This window comes from Theobroma cacao, unplaced genomic scaffold (assembly GCF_053813885.1).
Source record: "Theobroma cacao isolate CCN51 unplaced genomic scaffold, ASM5381388v1 tig014, whole genome shotgun sequence".
Lineage (NCBI taxonomy): Eukaryota > Viridiplantae > Streptophyta > Magnoliopsida > Malvales > Malvaceae > Theobroma > Theobroma cacao.
The window spans coordinates 166,387-178,104 of NW_028291725.1; the positions used below are offsets into that span (position 1 = coordinate 166,387).

General features: G+C 32.3%; 1 long non-coding RNA gene across 1 annotated transcript; it reads right to left on the reverse strand.

Annotated features, from left to right (window-relative positions):
* Window positions 1-836: 836 nt before the first annotated feature.
* On the reverse strand, window positions 837-2,373 carry LOC108663482 (uncharacterized). Its single transcript, XR_001929543.2, has 3 exons — window positions 2,219-2,373; window positions 1,810-1,902; window positions 837-933 (listed from the first exon to the last, which is right to left on the reverse strand). It is a non-coding gene; the product is annotated as an uncharacterized LOC108663482 (long non-coding RNA).
* Between the last annotated feature and the right edge of the window lie 9,345 nt (window positions 2,374-11,718).

Sequence of the window (11,718 nt, forward strand, 5' to 3'; positions counted from 1 at the left end):
TTTTTCTATTTGCTTAATTTCTCTGGGTTTTATCTTTGTTGTTTCTTGGTCAATTTCCACAACAAACTGGTATCAGAGCTTTGGGTTCAGTAAATTCAAGATTCAACAAGGATGTCGAAAGTTACTAGTTCTACGAATTTTTTAATTGAGAAGTTTGATAGGAAGACTAGTTTCACGTAGTAGCCAAGAAGGATGAAAGATCTCCTTGTGCAGCAAGGTTTAATGCACCCCTTGCTAGGAAAGGAGGAAAGGCAACCAGATGACATGAAGGATTTTGAATGGGTAGAGTTGGAGCAAAGGTGTCACGACTCGGAACTCCCCTCGAACCCGTGACAATCGCCGCGGTGCTCCGATGGGCACCCATCTCCCGGAATGCCAACCGAAATCTCGCAAGGCTTAATATCAGTTTCTCATTTTCCTCGGTGAGTAACTATTGGCAAATATTATTTTTTAAAGGATTTTAAGCTATTTCCAACTTAAAACTAATAAAATAAAAATTTTGTCTCACAGGGGCATTTTGGTCATTTTTCACTAAAAATTTCAAAACCAGTTAAAAAAAATGTAGTAAACAAGTACCAATCATATAATTCATATTCAAAAATAAGTTTAAGCATCTAAAACCTTTATTTAAAATGAATTTATAATTATTTGAATATAATAAGAAGATAAAACAAAATATTCAATAAAATATTTTATTTTCTTATAATCAGTAATTTTAGAGTTATACGTAAATACTTTTTGTAACGTAACAACTGAATAAATTCATTCTTACTGTAACACAATAAACTAGAGTATTTAAATTAATTTAAATTTACAACATCAAGTGTGCCCACAAATAACCAGAATTAAGGAAAATTATGAACTTACTGTGTGGATGACGCTAATCCAATAGAAGCCCTCGATGGAATCAGCTATCAACAGCCTACTCTGAACCTGAAATGGGTGGAAAGGAGGGTGGTGAGATTATAAAATCCTAGTGAGTAAACAAATACCATTTAAATCAACTAAAGCCGAGTAAAAGGAGACAATTAATATATCCCATCACAATACGTATTTCACAATTTGAAAATTCATCCCAACACATGCACACGATTGTATTTCATCTAATTTCTCATTAAGGCTTATGATTTTCATAAACATTTGGCTCATGCCATCAACTAGTACTCGGTGACACCTTGATCAGAGGTGTACACTAGAGCCCGCCAAGACTGTTAAAATTTCCTATACACGTAAAACATATTTTTAGTTTGAGAAAAACACAGTCGTTCCTTGGCGTTAGCGGAGTTCATCATCACGAGGTGGTTCGACGTGACGTGAACTCTAACCATACCTCAGGAGATACCCTACGCGCCTCTCCAACCGAGGTACATATATATATATATATATATATCCGGATTCTGTGCCCCTTTAATAAGCTGGTCCACAGAATCCGCCCACTGCAGCAAGCTAAACCCACCATACAATAAAATTCATTCTAGCATGACATGGCAATTATTGTAATTCACAACCTTTCAAGGCTAAATACACATTTCATATATTTCAACATAAATACCAATTCAGCCATTCATGCAAATATTATCATAAGCCATTTATTCAAATCATAAATTTTTCAACATAACAAGTGGTCTCCAATTACTCTATTTTTCAAAATCATCATTCAATTTTAAAACAATTTATAACATCTTTTCATGTAGACACATTTTGTTTGTAAAACTCAAGATTTACCATTTAATTTCATTTTCATAAAATTTCATCAAAATCAATTAAAAACATACTTTAGATAATAAAAATGATGGTAAGGTTACTCACCTCACAATAGCGGGATTTCCACTTCGCTATTACTTCGTATATGCGTATAATTATACCTAATTGCCCGTCACCTACTTCGTTCAACACGCTTTCCTAGCAACCATTTAAATTCAATACATTTAGTGAATCAATTCTACTTTTCTTTCTCTCATTCTGTCATAAATCCACTCACTTAATTCACATCTTAATATATTTTTACTATAATTAATTACATCCTTCGTTCACGTAATTCTTTAGAGTATTAACACCAGTAACTTATTTAAGGTATTAAGTGCCTATTTCAACCTTTTAAGCAACTTAAATTTACTTCATATCACCAATTAACCAATGCATAATTACATAAAATAATTTAGCCTCCATATAATCCAATTTCAAAATAAATCATGGTAAAGAATAAAAAAATTTTTACCCAATTAAGCTAGGTTGGCCCAAATCTCCACCTTCCTTTTCTTTTGGATTTTTCTTCCTTTGTTGTTTTTGGACTCTTATTCATGGACTTCTCCCATTTCGTTTTAATTGGGTCATGCCCATCCTTCCTTTATTGGACCATGTCAAATTTTCCTTGCTTGTTGGGCCATGCCCACTTTCCTTGTTATTTTCTTTTCCTTTCTTTTCTTTTCTTTTTTTTTTCTTTTCTTTTCTTTCTTTCTTTCTCTTCCACCGTCTAGCAGCCTTGTTGTATTCCTTTTTCTTCTCTTCACATGCACAAACCGTCCATTCTCTTCCTTTCTCTCCTTCTCACCACCGGTCACACTTCCTAGCTTTTTATCTCTCAATTTTTCAGCAGCTACAACTGCTTATTTTGGCTCCAAAATCAGCAGCTATGCTGCTCTGTTTTTTCTTAAAATTTTAGCAGCTAAGTTGCACCTTTCCTTCAAAAAATTTGTAGGCAAAACAACCACAATTAACCATTAAAACAGCAACTCAAACCTTAAATTTTCTGCTGCAAAATTCTGCACTTTTTGGCCTCCAAAATCAGCAGAAAAATGGCACTTTCCAACCTCCAAAACCAGCAGAAAAACAGCTCTTTTCAGCCTCCAAAATCAGCCCTTAAATGGCTCTCTTTCCCTTCTTGAATGGTAGCAAAAACAACCCCTCAACTCAACTCTCTTTTCCTTTTGTTTTCCTTTCTCATGCATGATTTTCTTTTTGTTTTTCTTTCTCTCGATTCTTTCTTCTTCCTTTGGTCTTTTATTTCTCCTTTACTCTCCCTCAACCGACCTCTCTTTTCTTCTTGGTCCTCTTTACTTAGTTTGGTCAATTACACATATATATATATTTTATTTCTCTCTTGAATGTTCCACAAACTTCCTTCATGGCAAGCCACATCAAAATTTTGTTTTTTCTTCTTTCACTTGTTGGTCCACATGGCCGCCCCCCCCCCCCCCCCCCCCCCCTCCAATTCACTAAGTAAAGAGTTTTTGACTCTTTTATTGACCACATGGGCTGCTGCCCATGTTGGTCTTCTAATATTTTATTTTATTTTTACTCTATGATTATTTTATTTTTCTCACTAATTTCACTACATATCCTTTAATCTTTATATTCCAATTTTGATCTTTTTAATACGTCTAAAAATTTCAATTTTCATCTAACTTCCTTTCTCGATGCGTGTACCATCGAAATATAAAAATTGCACCTCAATGCAGTATTACCACAATATTTAAATATTTACTTATCCGCGTTGGTTCGACTTAACAAAACACACGTATTTCACTTTTGTCGATCATTTCACCAAAAATTAACTTGTATTTCTTCTCCCTCACTTGGATCAATCATATGATCCTTCTTCATGACTAATTTCGACATCCGATTAAATATTAATATTTTAATATTATTTTATTAATAAAATATTATTTTATTCTAAAAATTTTATCTTGTCTCCTTGGTACCCAAAATACCTTATTATGCCTCACTTGACTTTTGAATCGCCTTTTATCTCACAAATTCTCCTCCGATAAAATTATTATTATTTTATTATTATTTTCTCGCGTGCGGAATATTTTATCCTAAACTACTCCTTTCGTCTTTTATCACTTTTAAACATTTTAATTGACCTCAATTTGCGTCCGATCAACTTTATTTATCACCATATCAAAGTATAGGGTATTTTAATAGGTGTGTGAGCACTATTCAGCTTTGCATTGGAGATAATGTATTTAACCATGTTATTGATGAGGATTCTACTCCAAGGTTATGGGCAAAGTTAGAAAAGATTTACTTAGCGAAAAGTCTTTCCAACAAATTATAACATAGGCGAAAGTTGTATCGCTTAAAGATGGAGGAGAATGGAGACCTCATGAAGCATATGAATGAATTCGATGGGATCATTGATCAGTTGAAGAAGGTTAATGTGAATGTGGAGGAAGAGGAAAAGACATTGTTGTTCCTGACTTCGCTCCTAGACTCCTATGAGGTATTTATGGAATCTCTGATATGTGGGATGGATACAATAACGTTAGAACAAGCACAAGCAACGTTAATGTCTCGTGAAGCCCGAAAGAAAAGTAAGGAAGGGGATAGAGATCCAAATGGCTTGGCATTGGTAACTAAGGTTCATAGGAGGAAGTCAACTGGTAAGGGATCTAAAGGTGGCAAGTCCAGATCCAATAATGTTCAGTGCTTTTAATGCAAAGGGTATGGACATATTAAAAGGGATTGTCCTACAAAAGGGGATGACAGTAACAAGAGCAAAGGTGAGTGTGCTTTCGTTGCTGAAGGTGATGATTGTGATGTCCTTACAATTTCAGAAAATATGGATGCAAATTCTGATTGGTATTTAGATTCTACTTTTGTCACTCACATATGTTATCAAAAAGATTGTTTTGATTTACTTCAAGAAGGGGTGACTGGGAATTTGACTTTAGGCAATAAGTCAGTAGTGAAGGTCATGGGTCTTAGAGTGGTGAAAATCAAAATGTTTGATGAGGTTGTGTGTTCTTTGGGTGGTGTGGCTTATGTCCCGAAGATGCGTAAGAATCTAATATCATTGAGCTTGTTAGACTCCAAAGGATATGGATATTCTGCTTTTGATGGAGTGGTAAAAGTCACACAAGGCGACATGGTCCTGATGAAGGGGAATTTGCATAATGGCTTGTATCATCTAGAATGCGAGGTCTTGAAGGGATAGGAACAGTGCATAAGAGATGGTAGCTACCAAAGTGAGATTTCATTTGCCAAAGAGGTGATGAAAGGTTCCCATGGTGTAGATGATGATGAAAGGATGAAAAATCTTGCCAGTAGTGAATTGGAAGGGTTGTCGAGGTCCCTTTCTGAAGTCAATTAGTGCCATTGACTGGACGACTACACAGGTGCATTTGTCGTTTTGTGGAATCGAGTGTTGGACCATGCTTGATTTGGTATGTGTAGTCGTGGTAATTATAAAGGCCAATGATTTGGAAAGTCTTATGTTTGGAGAGTTATTCAAGGTGTTGAAAAGTAGGTGGAGTTAGGAAGTTATAATTAAGTGCGACTGGTGGAAGAGGTTTAAGGAGTTTGAATTCAAGTCAAAGGTGGAGATTTGTTAAGTTTTAGGTTGACTAGAATTCTAAATCTTATTTGATTAGGATTCTTGTTTGTGTACAACATTGGGTAGTTGTATGGTTTTAAACTTCTTATTCCACATCGAGTTCTAATCACATTCTACTTTGAACTTTTACACTATAAAAGTGGATTTTAGGCTTTAGAATTGCAAATAGTGCTTTGAGAGCTTTAGAGAAGGAACATCTTGTCACTTTGTCTTTTGCTTTAGGTGGAGCTAGAGTTGTTTGGGTGAGTGTTCTTAGGAGATTATTGAGAAAAAGTGTGTAAGGGATCTTGGGTTGGTTTGGAGAACCATAGAGGTCAATTTATTGTACTTTAATTTCTCAATAATAGAAAAACAGTTTCACTTCGTGGACGTAGGTAAAAGGCTAAACCACGTAAATTCTTGTGTTTTTTCTATTTGCTTAATTTCTCTGAGTTTTATCTTTGTTGTTTCTTGGTCAGTTTCCACAACAGTGATGTTATGGGATCATTTATTTTGTGATTCTGGTGCCTTTTGCTTGCTGAGCGATGTTATCTTCTTTATTGCTACCAATTATGTTATGGTTGGCTGTGATAAGTTGATCTACCGATGGTTTCGTGGTTGACTTTAGGTCGTTCCCGAACTCTTTTGTGCTGAAAATTTCGATGTTGGGCTTTTTTTTACACAGTAATTGAATAGTTTGTTTTTTTAGGTGTTGGGATTCCTTTTTTTGTGTGGTTGGTTGGAATTCTTTTTTTGTTTTATAAGTTACACTGGGGAGAGTATCGGTACAGGTCAAAAAGGAAAATCAGTCAATCGAAATTGAGGTATTCCAACTCATTTTTTGAGCTTAAATGACTAAAATCTGAAACATAACCAATCAAGTCCATATTTTTAATTGAAATCAGCCCCATCTTATTTAAATAGGTAGTTTAGTTCATACGATTTATTTTTAAGAAATGCAATAAACAAGCACCACATAGTTTAATTTTTGGTAAAAAATATTAAACGCTATATAATTTTTTTAATAAAAAACAATAAACACCATGATATTTATTTATAAGAATTCTTAACCAATAATTTATTTTTTTAAAGTAGTAATAAACACCATATATTAAATTGGCTAACAAAAATATTAAATAAAATGGAAAAGATAAGAGAAAAGGTCAAGTCTATTTGTTTTGACGTACAATATTTTGAAAAATATTTTCAAGATTTATATTTGTGAAAATTTAATTACAAATGTAAAACAGTTTACAAGTAAATAGGAAAAACACCCATTGACCATGTAAAATGTCTTTCAACATTAGACAATTTCCAAAGAATAATAAAAAAAAAACTCTTATTCCAAGCATAGGACTATTGGTTCGATGAATATTGATATTTAATTTAAAATATTAAAAAAGTAAAAAATATATTAACTAAAAAATTTTATTTTAAAATATTAATGTTTAAATTATTAAATATTATTAAAATTAAAAAAATAATTTTTTTAATAAAATCATTCAATGCAATTAATTTTTTATTTATAAATTGAATAAATCTTACTAATAATTATAATAAAAAATATTTCAATGATCATCATTTAATGAATACACATAGTATAAGTTTTAGATGTTTTACACAATTGATGATATTTATATTTCTAAAATGTTACGGTAAAAAAGTGATGAAATAGAAAATTTTTTGAAAACTAGAGCTTATTTTAATTATAAATATGTGATTAAATGTTTTAAGAAATATCATTATTGATTTTGTCTATTTTCAAGTCTATTCTTAATTATGAATCCAAATTAATGAAAACCAAGTGACACCATTATTTTGTAAGCAACACCTATTTATCACTTTAACATCCAAATAACTCCACTAGAGATGATGGAAAATATTTTCCACAGAATGATCCAAACGATAGAAATTGCTTTCCACAATTTATCCGAATAACAAAAAAATTAAATTTTTTTATAAATATTTTATATTGAAAAAATTTTTCTTTAACAAGTTATTTTTTGGTTACCAAACAGACCCATAACATGCAATGCAATCATCCATGGCATTAATCTAAATGCATGAAGTACAACATAAATTAATAAATTGAGCTTGCTTAGTAGGAAATAACATCAAATATAAAGCCTAATGCTACAGGCTGCTGGATTACATCAGATTATGACTAAAAATGGCTTATCATAAGCCTAATACTATAACTGAGTTGCCAAAGTCCTTTAAGGAAAGCCCCCATAGGGGAAACCTGCACCAAGAGGGAAAATGATGCAAGGAAAGAACACTTGAACTAAAACCAAAGCTGACATTCCACATCAACTCAGAACTATAACTAGGGGAACCACTTTAATACCAACAGAAACATACTACAATGGCAAAAATAGCATCCACAGAAGATTAAAAACATTAGTTGAAACCTTAGTCTTCACGAATATGGAACCAACAATGCATTGAATCTCATAAATCCTCTTCGAAGAAATGCTAAATTTTGGTCTGACATGAATCCCTCAGACTTCAAGACAAACATCACCTAGCAGCAGAAAGAGTCAATAAAAAACCAACCAGCAACAAACCGGACCCAAAATACATAACCCAAAATTCGACAAAATCACCAACAGCATCAAACCAACTAAAACCCAAGATACCACATCAAAACAGAAAGACAGTTCTGAAAATTAATGTTGATGTCCATACAAATAACAAGCCTCAAGTGTTTGTCTGAGTTAAAGATTTTTTCATTTTGGTTGATTTTACCAAAGATAGCAATTAGGAAAGAAGAGGCATAAGACATTCATGCAACTAAAATATTCTTAGAATAAGGCCTTAGCAAAATTAAGATCCTCAGCCCAACAATAGAATTTGTCAACAACACAACATACCTTGAAGATAAATGGCTGGCAAGGAGACGACAAGACAGCAAGAGATGGCAAGTCGGCAACGGCAGTCAGCAAGTGAAGGATCAAGGAAGAAGGGGGAGGTTTTTAATATTAGGGGGTTTTCAAGAAAAGGGGGCGGCCAATCTATCAACAATCAGGACTTGGGAAGGGAAGGAAAGGAAGAGGGGGAATTTAATGAGATATATAACGGGAATTGCATCCTTTCTGATTTTTCGGTCAGTTCGGTTGAGAAGGAATTGCCCCCAGCAGTCGAACTGCAGTGCCTTCAAAATCGACAGTCACAACCGACGCCAAAATCGACATCGAAAAACTACGTCGATTGTGATGGTCGCTGTCAGTTCCGGTCGGTTGTGTAGTTACAACCGAATGGTTGCTCAGCCCTGAGTTACAAGGAATGTTTTATTCCTTACTTTTGTCAATGAATTTTTAACTTTTCAAAAGGACAATGATAGAATAGTTGAAGCTAATTTTTTATGAATTAATCTACTCAAATCTCGAAAAAAAAGGGGAGAAGAGATTGGATTTGTTCCATTGTTGTGTACTCTGAGGTGTTCCAAGATCCGCGAGACCCAATATAAAATTCGATTTGAGTTGGGTTGGGTTGGTGTAGTCATCTTATATATAGGCATAGGTAGGCGAAAGTTTCCTAGGATTTAATGAACATTGAATACTCAAAGAACTAAAGATCGTGACTTACCTAGAATCAACAATAATTTTATATACCAGGAAAGGTGGGTAAGCAAATTTGCCTAGGAATAAATGAACATTGAATACATAAAGAAGTAAAGATCGTCAGCAACCTAATGCATTAATTCTCAGAACTAGGGGTTTTGCTATAACTCATATGCACACAATAATCCCAGTGCATTAATTCCTAGAACTAGGGTTTTTGTTCCTCTATTAATCCTAATTCCGAATCCTGATTAGTTGTCCTTGTTCATACTCTGCCTACATTCCAATTATTTGAAATTCCAATCGGACTAAGAGAAAAGCACATCTTGATGTTCAAGTCATGAGATGCCAAAGCCAGTATACAAGTTGTTGGGATTATCAAAGCTATGTGAGATGCTTGCTTCAAAATCGTGTCTCTAATTCTCCGAAACCATCTCCTCACTGCTGTTCCGATCGGTGGGTCTTTGTCCTGCTGGCCATCGCCTTTGTCTAACCACGGATAGTGATCATATACAACAACAATACAATGTTAACATAACACATTGGAACATCAACAAAATGGACACATCATTGTTCATAAAATTCAGAATTTTTTTAACTACAACTTCTGAGAATTTTCAAAGAATGCTTAATTAATCAAACTTTAAAAAAGGCTCAGAAATGTTTTTATTTATTTTAATTGGACTTGGATTTTACTGATGGTAGTTGTTATCATTTATAAACTATAATAATTCTCACCTACAAAAAGTATTATATTCATTTTATATCTTTTAACATGTGTTATCTAAACATTTTGTGATGATGGCTGATGAAGTGAAGAGAGAGTAGAGGTTTTGGATATCAAGTAGAAGAAGAAAGAAGAAAGGTTGGTTTGATAGGTGAAGGGATTAGAAGAGTTATTTTCTTTGTTTTTTTTATTGGTGTATTTTTAAAATAAAAGAATTGTTTTTTAACATGAAAATTTATCTTAACTCAAAAGTTATGTGATAATTGAAAAACCACTACAAATCAAAAGTTTGAATAAGAAAAATTATATTTTCATATTAAAGCTTAAAAGTTATGTTTTATAGAATGAGTGATTGTCTTTTTATAAAGTGATATGAAAAGTTATCTTTTCATATTGTATTTCAAAAGTTATGTCTTATAAAATAAATGGTTGTTTTTTGATAAGGTGATTGTCAAAACAATATCTTTATCTAAAGGTTATGTTCTACAAAATGTAAAAGTATTTTTAAAACAAAAAGGTACTTTGATGAAAAGGTTGTGTTTTTTAAGAAGACACACTTACAATCCTTTATAAAAGACTTACTGCCAACTATTTTGACATATCAAAACAAAAACAAAACAAGAATAGAGAAGTTAAGAGCAACAGAAGTATTGTGTTATGAAAATTAACATAGACACTTAAGTTCCCATCAACTATAAAAGTGTCCAAACTCGTTATAATTTACTTGTTGCAGAAAGTAAATTCTAAAACCGAACAATTTTACAAACTCTAAGATGTATCTATCGGATGACTTTCCCAAAGTGTAAGACGAAGTTAGATGTTAGTTTTATTGTATTCCTAAAGTTATTCACATTGTTTTCATTTGTGTGGCCTAGCTTTTTCTTAACTTAAAAGCTATTATTAAGCTCTTATGAAAAATAATAGCTTTTAGAATTAAGTTAAAACTGTTTAGTAAATTGTTTAACAAAATAAATTATGTAAGCTCTAATTTTGGTTAAAATTACCATAAAGGGTATTCATGCCATCTTCAATCACCTAATAAGCTATAATGTTATGGTTCAAGTTTATATATAATTTCATATGTTAAAATCAAAGAAATCAATAAAAAAAAGGAATAACTTTCAAACTTGTATAGTAGCAATAATATTAGATTTTTATTGATCTAACAAGCAATCAGACCATATGCTTTAATTCCCAAAAAATAAGAGAAAAGAGGAAATGATATATTTAATATTAAAATCTTTTTTGGTGAAAAAGAGAGAAAATCTTTAAATAGTATCTTCATGCAGTTTTGAATTTTAGATTTTTTTTTCTCCTAATCTTTGTAAGATAAAAAAAATTCTAGATTTTTATATTCTGTTGTTGGGTTTTTTGGTTTTTTATTAGTTTTTGTGGAAAGAGGTAAAGAAGAGGGAAATCATGTTTTACGTTGAAGAATGGTAATTTGCAGAGGGAAGAAGAGGAGAGGGAGATTAATTGAGAGATGGGTATTTCCTGAAAATTAATGTTTTTTTAAAAGAAGAGAAGAAAAAGCTCTTCCTTGGAGCTTTTTTTTAAGCTCTTTTTTTAAAAATTTTGTTCTTAAAAAAATTATTTTTTTTTAAAGAGCTTTTCAACAGATTATGTTTGGCTCGGCTTCTACTTTTAAAAGGTAGATAAGCTGAAAAAAAGCTAGGCCAAACATGCACTAAATGGTGAGAACAAAATAAGTCTTAAAGATAACCTTTATTAAAAGGTTTGTTTTGAAGTTAATTTTATCAATTCTTTTAATTCCATCTAAACTCTATTTGCATTAACAGTCTTATTGTGTTTACCTCTACTCAAAACAAAAGCAAAAAGATCTTGTTCCATTTCCATTCGATCTCATCTATGGCTACTCTAGGCTCTGTCGTTCCAATGGTTGTGATTTGTGAGGCACTTACAAAGGATTATAGGGCGGTAGTTCCAATGGTTCAGCTCAATCATAACCCATGTTGCCTTCCTTGCAACAATATCAAAGAAGGCCCTCAAAAAATATCAATTTAACAAGCTTTTTTAATGAGATTAGAAATTACAATCACTATCAAATAATTTTCAAATTTAATATATAATATAAATTGAAAATAAAATAG